Raw genomic sequence first — 8,281 nt, forward strand, 5'->3', positions numbered from 1 at the left:
AATTTCAGCCTGACTAGATTTTAGTTCTTTTATCTCTGCAGTAAGGGATTCTCTAGTGTCTTCTATGCTTTTTTCAAGTCCAGCTAGTACTCTTATAATTATTGTTTTAATTTCTAGTGCAGACATCTTACTTATATCTGCATTAATTACATCTGTGGCTGTCATTTCTTCCTATTCTTTCTTTTGGGATGAATTCCTTTGTCTTCACATTTTGGAGCAAATAAATTTAAAAATAAATAAAAATAATGAAAAGAAATAAATAAGAAATATAAATTTAAAAATAGAAAAATAGTTTAAAAATAAAATAAAATAGACAAAGGAAGCTAGAACCTAGGTGTGTTTTGGTCTGCTTGTTAGGAAAAACTTCATGGGTCTTTTCCCTGGTTTGTAGACATTCAAATTTGTTCTCTACAACTTCCCATTGGTTTCTTGGGTGCTCAAAATGATTTGATATTTATCTACCTGCAATCAAGTGAGGATGCAGGGTCATCCTACTCTTCTGCCATCTTACCTCCCTCTCCTGCTTTTGTTTCTTTTGATGGGAGTTCTCTGTGCCTCCTGGATTTGGGTGTCTGTTTCCTTCCCAGGTTAGGGAAGTTTTCAGGCACAATTTCCTCAAATAAAACTTCTGTCCCCTTTTCTCTCTCTTCTTCTTTTGGCAGTCTTATGATATGAGTGTTATTATGTTTGATGGAGTTACTGAGTTCCTGAAGTCTACTTTTGTGATCCAAGATTTTTCTTTCCCTCTTTTTTTTAGCTTCATTATTTTCCATAATTTTATCGTCTATACTACTTATTCATTCCTCTGCTTCTTCCATCTTTGATGTCATTACATCCACTCAATTTCAAATCTCGGTTACGTTTTGTTTTGTTTTTTTAAATTTCCTCCTGATTGATTTTTGGCTCTTTGACCTCTGAAGTAAGAGCATCCCTGATGTCTTCTACGTTTTTCTCAAGTCCAGTTAGTATCCTTATAATTGTTGCTTTGGATTCTGGATCAGGCATATTACTCATCTCTGTTTTGATTAGATCCTTGGTTATGACCTCTTCTTGTTCTTTCTTTTTGAGAAATTGGGTGAATTTCTCTAACATGGCATTTTGGATAGGTCTCTTTCTTTTCTGTGTTAGGAAAACCTGTTATGTTTCCTGCTCCTGAGAGTCATGGCATTATGAAGAAGGCTCAATGCTCAGGGCCTGAAGCTTCAGGAAGTGTCTTGTGTGTGCTGCATGCAACTTTGCTGTTGTGTTTTGACTGGTCTATCCCACAGGTCAATCATCTGTAGAGTTTCTCCTTGCTTACAGTGGGAAGTGTTTGGACCTTGTCCAGAGTGTGGTGAGTTTTAACTAGATATGCTCTGGTCTGCTTGCTAGAAGAGACCTGAAGCTATTGTCACTAGAACTGAAGCTTTCCAGAACTCTATGGTCAGTAGACATGGTGCTGGCAGTGGTTTGTGTTGGTGTTCTGGGGGAAAAGCCTACTGCTCTGGTTCTTATGCACAGTTGCCAGAGAAAAACAGCCCCACCAATGTGCAGGAGTTTGGGGTTTCATGTAAGCAGTTTAGACTTCCAGTGTTGAAACTGTGCTGTTCATTGAAGTTGGTTTATGTTGAGGGATGGGGCAGCGAAGTGGTGACAGACCATTCATCTGTCCCCAAAGAGGGGAGTCTGCACCTGCTTCTGTCAGGGAAGTGCTTTCAGAGGAGCAAATAATTTCCCCTTGTACATCTCAGGCATTTTACAGATTTCTGATTTCACACTCTGACTCTGGGTTACTTGCCTGCTTGGAGCAGTGAAACACACCTCAGACTCTACCTTAGTCAGGCCTGCTGACTTTAAAAATTCCAAACTTCTGGGTCCTGGTGTGGCAGGGATCTATGCTTGTCCTCTGGAAAAGGGTCTTGCTGTGCTGGGACTGATGCAGGTTTGACACAGAAGGGCAGTTGCACCAGAGCACAGGTGCATGGGATATAGAGTGAGGAAGCTAAACATCCAGTGTCCTGGTGAGTCAGCCTAGCAGGTGTCTCTGTTCCTATGCTGAGGAGCAGGGGAGAGAAATGGTGCCTGCTGAGGTGGTATTTTTTTTTTTTTTGTCCCCAGAGATGCAATGCTATGTCTCACAGATGCACTCCAAAAAGTATGAACAGTTACTCCCTGTGCCCCTTAGGTTACCCACAGATCACACAGTCTGTCCCAGGGGTATTTGCCTGTCTCTCTTCCAGAATAAGGGCAACGTCCTCAGATCTCTATACAACCCAAGCCCATGGACCTTTAAAACTCCCATCTTTTAGCTCTAATGGTTTCAAAAACTCAGGAAATTCAGCCCCTCTCATTCTCCCAGCCAATGGCTTTGGGGATTGTTTGCCTTGTGCTCATCCTTGTACACTCCACCGTCTCTCACCTTTCTCTACAAACAGGGCACCCTCCCTTCTGTGGCATCCATGATCCATTTCTCCACAAACAACATCTCTGCTCTTCCTACCTTCCTTTATGTGGCCTCTTCTTTCCCTCTGGTTATGCAGCATGTTCTGTCAGTTCTCAGATCAATTTATTGAGTATTCAGAATAATTTATAATTAAACAGCTGTGTTTGAGGGACTAAGCAAGCCAGGGGTCCCCTTACTACACTGCCATCTTACCTCCACCTGAGTCTGGTTTATTTACTTAACATAATGTTTTCAAGGGTCATCTTTGTTGTAAGAACTTGATTCCTTTTTATGGCTGAATAATATTCCATGGTATGTATATACCACATTTACGTATCCATTATTCTCTTGGTGGACACTTGGGTTGTTTCCACAATTTGGGTATGATGAACAATTCAGCAATGGGTGTTGTCACAGAAGTATCTTTTGGGGGGCACCTGGGTGGCTCAGTCAGTTAAGCATATGTCTTCAACTCAGGTAATGATCCTGGGGTCCTGGGTTTGAGCCCCACACCAGGCTCCCTGTTTAGTGGGCAGTCTGCTTCTCCTTCTCCCTCTGCCCTGCACCCTGCTCATGCTTGTTTTCTATCTCACATTATCTGTGTCTCTCTCTAAAATAAATAAATAAAATCTTTTTAAAAATTATAAATAAAAAATAAAAAATCTTTTTGAGTCTCTCTTCAATTATTTTGGATATATAGTAGTCTCAATATCTGCAATTTTGATTTTTTTTTCATTTCAGCTATCTATAGTCAATTGTAATCTGGAAGCAGATAATCTTTCTTCTGATGTATCATCACAAGGTCAATATTAGTCTAACACTATGTTAACAATGCCTAGGTCATTCACTTCATTTCATTTCAACACTTTGGCATCCTACCATCTCATCATAAAAAGAAGAGGTAAAGTACAGTACAATATTTTGACAGAGAGAGAGACCATATTCACATAATTTTATGACAGTAAATTGTCATAGTCTATTTTATTATTAGTCATGCTTGTCAATCACTGTGATTAATTTATTAATTATATGTTATCATAGCTATGTATTTATAAGGAAAAAAACAGAGTATATATAGGGTTAAATACTATCCATTGCTACAAACATACATGGGGGGATCATAGAACATATCTCCATGGATAAGGGGAACTACTATATGCCTAGGAGTACAAATACTGGGTCATATGAAACCAAAAGTTTATTTTCTACACTGGCAATTCCATTTCACATTTACAACTGCTGTGTATGAGGGTTACAATTTCTCCACATTCTCATTAAAACTTGTTTTCTTTCTTTTTTAAAATTATAGTCATTATAATGGGTAAGAAGTGGTATCTCATTTTTATATTGATTTAGCATTTCATTAACAATAAATTATGTTGAGTATATTTTCTAGAGTGTGCTGGTCATTTGTATTTTTTTCTAAAGAGAAATGTTTATTCAAACATCTTTCCTATAATTTAGATATATTGCTTGACATTTTAATTGAGTTTAGGTTTAGGAGTTCTTTATGTATTCTGGATATTAAACCATCATCAGATATATCATGTTCAAATATTTTCATGTATTCTTCAAGATGAATTTTCATTTTCTTTCTTTTGTTTGTTTTTAGTTTAATTCCAGTGATTTCATATACACTATTATATTAGTTCCAGGTATACAATATAGTAATTCAACAATTCCATACATCACCCAGTGCTCATCACAAGTGTACTACTTAAATCCCATCACCATTTTAATGCATCACTCCACACACCTCCCCTCTGGTAAACATCACTTTGTTCTTTATTCTGTTTCTTGGTCTCTCTCTCTCTCTTTCTTTTTCAAATTGGCTACTTTGTTTTGTTTAATAAATTCCACATAGGAGAAATCATATGGTATTTGTCTTTCTATGACTGACATTTCTCTGAGCATTATATTCTTTAGCTTCATCCATGACATTGGAAATGGCAAGAGTCCATTCTTTTATAGGGCTAAATTTTATATATATATTATAATATAATATTATATATATTATATAATATATATATCACTTCTTTATTCAACAATGGTGGAAACGAGGATTACTTTCATAATTTGGCTATTATAAATAATTATTTTATAAATATAGGGTTGCATGTATCCCTTTGAATTAGTAGAGTTTTTTTTTTTATTTTGAGCTAAATACTGATATGTAGAAGTATATACCCTCTAAGCCTACTTTCTTGAGGGTTTTCATCATGAATGGATATTTTACTTTGTCAATACATTTTCCGTGTCTATTGAAATGATCATTTGATTCTTATGATTTCTCTTATAATGTGATGTACTGTGTTGACTCATTTATGAATATTGAATCATCTTTAAAACATATCTAACTTGATTGTGGTGAATGATTTTTTTTTTCCTAAAGATTTTATTTATTCATTTGATGTAGAAAGAGAGAGAGGGAGAAAGAGCAAGCACAAGCAGGAGGAGCAGCAGGCAGCAGAGAAGCAGGCTCCCCCTGATCAAGGAGCCCAATGCGGGGCTCGATTCCAGGACCCTGGGATCATGACCTGAGCTGAAGGCAGCCATTTAACTGATTGAGTCACCCCGGCACCTCGGTGAATAATTTTTTTAACGTATTGTTGGATTCCGCTTGCTAGTATTTTGTTGAGGATTTTCCCATCTATGTTCATCAGATGTTTCCTTTTTTAGTGGTGCTTTTATCCTGTCTTGGTAACAGGGTAATGCCGTCCTCATAGCATGAATCTGGAAGTTTTCCTTCCTTTTTTAAATTTTTTTGGACTAGATGGAGAAGAATCAGTATTAATTCCGTTATTTTTTTTTATTTTAATGATTTTTTATTATATTATGTTAGTCACCATGCAGTACATCCCCGGTTTCCGATGTAAGGCTCGATGATTCATTAGTTGTGTATAACACCCAGTGCACCATACAATACGTGCCCTCCTTACTACCCATCACCAGCCTATCCCATTCCCCCACGTGCTCCCCTCTGAGGTCCTCAGTTTGTTTCTCATAGTCCATAGTCTCTCATGTTTCATTCCCTCTTCTGATTACCCCCCTTTCTTTATCCCTTTCTTCCCCTACCGATCATCCTAGTTCTTATGTTCCATAGATGAGAGAAATCATATGATAGTTGTCTTTCTCTGCTTGACTTATTTCACTTAGCATTATCTCCTCCAGTGCCTTCCATGTTGCAGCAAATGTTGAGAACTCGTTCTTTCTGATAGCTGAGTAATATTCCATTGTATATATGGACCACAACTTCTGAATCCAGTCATCTGTTGAAGGGCATCTCAGCTCCTTCCACGATTTAGCTATTGTGGACATTGCTGCTATGAACATTGGGGTGCATATGGCCCTTCTCTTTACTACATCTGTATCTTTGGGGTAAATACCCAGTAGTGCAATGGCTGGATCATAGGGTAGCTCAATTTTTAACTTTTTAAGGGACCTCCACACTGTTTTCCAGAGTGGCTGTACCAACTTGCATTCCCACCAACAATGTAGGAGGGATCCCCTTTCTCCACATCCTCTCCAACAATTGTTGTTTCTTGCCTTGTCTATTTTTGCCATTCTAACTGGCGTAAGGTGGTATCTCAGTGTGGTTTTGATTTGAATTTCCCTGATGGCTAATGATTTTGAACATTTTTTCATGTGTCTGTTAGCCATTTGTATGTCTTCATTGGAAAAGTGTCTGTTCATATCTTCTGCCCATTTTTTGATTTGTTTATTTGTTTCTCGTGTATTGAGTTTGAGAAGTTCTTTGTAGATCTTGGATACCAGTCCTTTATCTGTAGTGTCATTTGCAAATATATTCTCCCATTCCGTGGGCTGCCTCTTAGTTTTTCTGACTGTTTCCTTGGCTGTGCAGAAACTTTTAATCTTGATGAAGTCCCATAAATTCATTTTATCTTTTGTTTCTCTTGCCTTTGGGGATGTGTCATGAAAAAGGTTGCTTTGGCCGATGTCGTAGAGGTTGCTGCCTATGTTCTCCTCTAGAATTTTGATGGATTCCTGTCTCACATCGAGGTCTTTCATCCATTTGGAGTTTATTTTTGTGTATGGTGTGAGAGAGTGGTCAAGTTTCATTCTTTTGCATGTAGCTGTCCAATTTTCCCAGCACCATTTATTGAAGAGACTGTCTTTTTCCCACCGGATGTTTTTTCCTGCTTTATCAAATATTAGTTGCCCAAAGAGCCGAGGGTCCATTTCTGGGCTCTCTATTCTGTTCCATTGGTCTATGTGTCTGTTTTTGTGCCAGTACCATGCTGTCTTTGTGATCACAGCTTTGTAGTACAGCTCGAAATCCGGCATTGTGATGCCCCCAGCTTTGTTTTTCCTTTTCAACAGTTCCTTGGAGATTCGGGGCCTTTTCTGTTTCCATACAAATTTAAGGACTATTTGTTCCAGTTCTTTGAAAAATGTCCTCGGTATTTTGATCGGGATAGCATTGAAAGTGTAGATTGCTCTGGGTAGCATGGACATTTTAACTATGTTAATTCTTCCGATCCATGAGCATGGAATATCTTTCCATCTTTTTATGTCTTCCTCAATGTCTTTCAAGAGTGATTTATAGTTTCTAGAATATAGGTCCTTTACGTCTCTGGTTAAGTTAATTCCAAGGTAACGTATGGTTTTTGGTGCTATTGTAAATGGGATGGATTCCCTAATTTCTCTTTCTTCGGTCTCGTTATTCGTGTATAGAAATGCAACTGATTTCTGAGCATTGATTTTGTATCCCGCCACGTTACTGAATTGCTCTATAACTTCTAATAGTTTGGGAGTGGCTTCTTTTGGGTTTTCCATATAGAGTATCATGTCATCTGCAAAGAGAGACATTTTGACTTCTTCTTTGCCAATTTGAATACCTTTGATCCCTTTTTGTCGTCTGATTGCTGTTGCAAGGACTTCTAGTACTATGTTGAATAATAGTGGCGAGAGTGGGCATCCTTGTCGAGTTCCTGATCTTAAGGGAAAGGCTTCCAGCTTTTCCCCATTGAGAATAATATTTGCAGTAGGCTTTTCATAGATGGCTTTTATGAGATTGAGAAATGTACCTTCTATTCCTACACTCTGAAGGGTTTTAATCAGGAAAGGATGCTGTATTTTGTCAAATGCTTTTTCGGCATCGATTGAGAGGATCATATGGTTCCTGAGTCTTTTCTTGTTGATATGATGTATCACGCTGATTGATTTGCGAATATTGAACCACGCTTGCATCCCAGGTATGAATCCCACTTGATCGTGATGGATAATCCTTTTAATGTACTGTTGGATTCTATTAGCAAGTATCTTGTTGAGGATTTTGGCGTCCATATTCATTAGGGAAATCGGTCTGTAATTCTCCTTTTTGAGGGGGTCTTTGCCTGGTTTGGGGATCAAGGTAATATTGGCCTCATAGAATGAGTTTGGTAGCTTTCCTTCTGTTTCTATTTTTTGAAATAGCTTTAGGAGAATAGGTATTATTTCTTCTTTGAATGTTTGGTAGAATTCCCCAGGAAAACCGTCCGGGCCTGGAGTTTTGTTATTTGGAAGGTTGTTTATCACTGACTCAATTTCTTCATAATTAATTGGCCTGTTTAAGGAATCAATTTCTTCCGGTTTCAATCTTGGTAGTTTATAGGTTTCCAGGAAGGATTCCATCTCTTCCAGATTGCTTAGTTTATTGGCATATAGCTGTTGATAAAAATTTCTAATAATCCTTCCAATTTCAATGGTGTTCGTCGTGACCTCTCCTTTTTCATTCATAATTTTAATAATCTGGGTCCTTTCTCTTTTCTTTTGGATAAGTCTTGCCAGTGGTCTGTCAATTTTATTGATTCTCTCAAAGAACCAGCTTCTAGTCCTGTTGATCTGCTCTACTGTACT

Source organism: Ursus maritimus, assembly GCF_017311325.1.
Source record: "Ursus maritimus isolate PB19 chromosome X unlocalized genomic scaffold, ASM1731132v1 scaffold_X1, whole genome shotgun sequence".
Lineage (NCBI taxonomy): Eukaryota > Metazoa > Chordata > Mammalia > Carnivora > Ursidae > Ursus > Ursus maritimus.